The 3,062-nt window shown below is 52.8% G+C and overlaps 1 pseudogene; it reads right to left on the bottom strand.

Moving 5' to 3' along the window:
- LOC144175757 (uncharacterized) lies at positions 1-2,831 on the bottom strand (annotated as a pseudogene).
- Between the last annotated feature and the right edge of the window lie 231 nt (positions 2,832-3,062).

The raw sequence follows: 3,062 nt of genomic DNA, 5'->3' as shown, positions 1-3,062 counted from the left end.
TCATGCAACAGATGCAGGACTGCTGGTCTCAAGGAAGTAGGAACTACAATGCAAGGACCTTTGAGCAGAAGCCCATCACAGACTGTGATCTCATTAGCTGCCGCAGCATACTTCGTCAAATGTAAGGGCAGCTTCTTCTTATGAGGCCAGCCACGTTGGGCAAAAGAAATAAGGGATGTGCACTCGCCATCAGTGCTTTGGGCTCTTTTGACGTCATCCGGATTCAATGGCAAAGTTGAGGATGCGTTGCTAACAACTTCTTTTGCGAACACCTCCACCGAGTCAAAGGGAGAAGAAACCTTCGGTGGTATTCTTGAGAGAGCATCAGCAGCTGCTAGTAGTTTGCCTGGGACATACTGCATGGTGAACTGGTAGCGCATGAGCTTGAGGCGCAGTCTTTGAACACAAGGAGGGAGCATATCCAGTTCAATTTTGCTAAACAGAGTGACTAGTGGTTGATGATCCGTTTCCACGGCAAAGTTTATGCCCCGTACGAACTCATCAAACCTGCGCATTGCCCATTTCGCCGCCAGAGCTTCCTTCTCTGTCTGACTATACCTCTGTTCCGTGACCGACATGGAGCGAGAAGCAAAAGCCTCTGGTCGACGTCCTCCTGAAGGCTGCGTTTGAAGTAAGACCGCTCCGAGTCTTAAAGAACTGGCATCCGCCAAAATCGTGGTGGCGTAGGAGGGGTGACATTTAGCCATGCACCTATTTGGTACCAGCAGTTGCTTGATCTTGCTGAAGGCTGACTCTTGTTCGTGGTGCCAGGACCAGGGCATTTTCTTGCTCAGAAGGGCACGCAGGGGTGCTGTAATCTCGGAGATGTTAGGGAAGAACCTAGCTAGGTGGTTCACCATCCCGAGAAGTCGGCGAAGTTCGGCGATATCCTTGGGCGCTTCAAGAGTCTTGATAGCCTCCAACTTTTCTGGATCGGGTCTGATGCCATCGGCTGAGACAACCACACCCAGGAAAGGCACTTCGGACACACCAAAGCAACACTTGTCTCGATTTAGAGTTATTCCGGCTTTGGAGAGACGACAGAGGACTTGCTCCAAACGGGCATCGTGCTCTTCTTTGTCGCGACCGAAGACAAGGATGTCGTCAATCATATTTGCAACACCTTCATGACCCTCGAGGATCCTTACCACCTGCTTCTGAAAATATTCAGGAGGTGATGTGATGCGGAATGGCAGGCGACAAAAACAGTATCGACCAAAAGGCGTTACAAATGTTGTCAACTCTTGAGACTCTGGAGCAAGCTTGACCTGGTGAAACACTGCTGTAGCGTCCAGCTTAGAAAAAACTTTTGCGTCGCCTATCAGACCAAGAACTTGCTCGACGGTTGGCAATATGTGGCGTTCTCGAAGCACGAACTCATCCAGACGAGTCAGGTCAACACAAAGTCGGTAACCACCCGAGGCTTTTGGACCTGCCACGGGTCCCGCACACCAAGGTGTTGGCTTATTTATCCCACGAATGACCCCGTCGGCCTCCATTCTGTCGAGTTCTTGTCGAGCAACCCCTTGCAGTGAGATGGGGACACGTCTAGGTGCACTGAGTGAAAATGGTACGGCGTGAGGTTGCAGTCTGATTTGGTACTCTTCTTTCAGCGTGCCGAGGCCCTTAAACAGTTCCGCATGATGCTTCGAAGGGGGGGTTGCTACGTCTCCAAGAAATTTAACGACATCCAGTGCCTGCAGCGCGGGGAAACCCAGTAGTGGAGTTGTGAGTGACTGCACCACATAGAGTCGCTGTTCACATCCTTTCCCTTGCCACAAGAGCTGGGCGACGTACGATCCCAGTACATGAAGCGGTTGCCCTCCTGGACTAGTCAGCAAGTTTTCCACTTTGTCGAGCTGAAGGGGTACTCCAGGGAAATCAGCTGGCACTGCCGCAACTTCAGCACTGGAGTCCACCTTGAACGAGGCCGTATAATTGTCTACCGTGACATCCACGTACATGGCGTGCTCGGGTGCGACGACCGTATGCAAGTGGATAGTGGCGAGCTTGGTCGCTTTTGCTTTGCGGGAACGACATACCTCAGCAAAATGTCCTTTCTTTCGGAAATGATTGCAGAGGGACGCGCGGGCTGGGCATTCTGAGCGAGGATGCTGCAAACGTCCGCAGAAAGAACAAGTAGCGGCGCCGGAGAGTTCTGTCTTGAGCGGTGCATACCGCTGCCTGGCCTCCGGACGTCGCGGTGCTTTGTAAGCTTTGGCTGCGTCTAGTTCGACTGGTAAAAATCCTCCAACGGTTCCTTTTGCCGTTTTTTCTTTCTCGGCTTCTTCCCACTGCCGCGCCTGAGTCCAAGCTTCCTTTAGCGACAACTTGGAATCACGGCACAACTGCTCCGAGAGGCGAGCATCTCTGGAGCCGACCACGAACCTATCCCGCACGAGGCGCTCTTCGACTTGCACAGACGGGTAGTTGCAGCGCTAGACAAGTCTGCATAATTCTGCGTAATAAGCGTCAACACTTTCGCCAGGTTCCTGAGTGCGCTTATGAAAGCTAGAGGACTCGTAGAGCTCGTTAGCCGGGTGCACGAAGTGTTAGGTAAAACGCTTGACGACGTTCTCGTAGGAGAGCAGCTCGTCCGCAGAAAGCGAGAAAGTGTCAAGCAGGGGTCGACTTTCGGGGCCCATACAGTACAAAAGTGAGCGTACTTGAACTTCAGCAGAGGCGTGGCATACTCCGGAGACCGCTGCGTAGTCCTGGTAACGTGTTTTCCACGTTGGCCAAGACGCAGCGTTGTTGAAGTCGAACGCGTCGGGTTGCCGAAGCGAAATCCCGAGCCACTTGCATTCAGGAGTCTGTTGCTCGTCGTCCATAATTTCTTCTTCTGCCACAGTAAGGATAAGTGAAGGCGTCTATTCGACCACTTCTGACACCATGTTGTGTTTTTGTTGACCCCGACGCTGTTTTCGTCGGGGCCAGAGCAGACACCATTGCAGCCGTCGGCGTCACAACCAGAAGTACTTTATTCGGGCACGCCCCCCTGTGTCCCTTGTCACGGGCGGCGCCACCAGACAGCTGGCTGAAACCAGGTGACACCACAACAG

This window comes from Haemaphysalis longicornis, unplaced genomic scaffold, assembly GCF_048455015.1.
Source record: "Haemaphysalis longicornis isolate Haplotype H1 unplaced genomic scaffold, Haemaphysalis longicornis Haplotype H1 scaffold_3, whole genome shotgun sequence".
NCBI lineage: Eukaryota > Metazoa > Arthropoda > Arachnida > Ixodida > Ixodidae > Haemaphysalis > Haemaphysalis longicornis.
The sequence above is the reverse complement of the archived record's forward strand: the minus strand, read 5'-3'. Positions and strand labels throughout refer to the sequence as shown.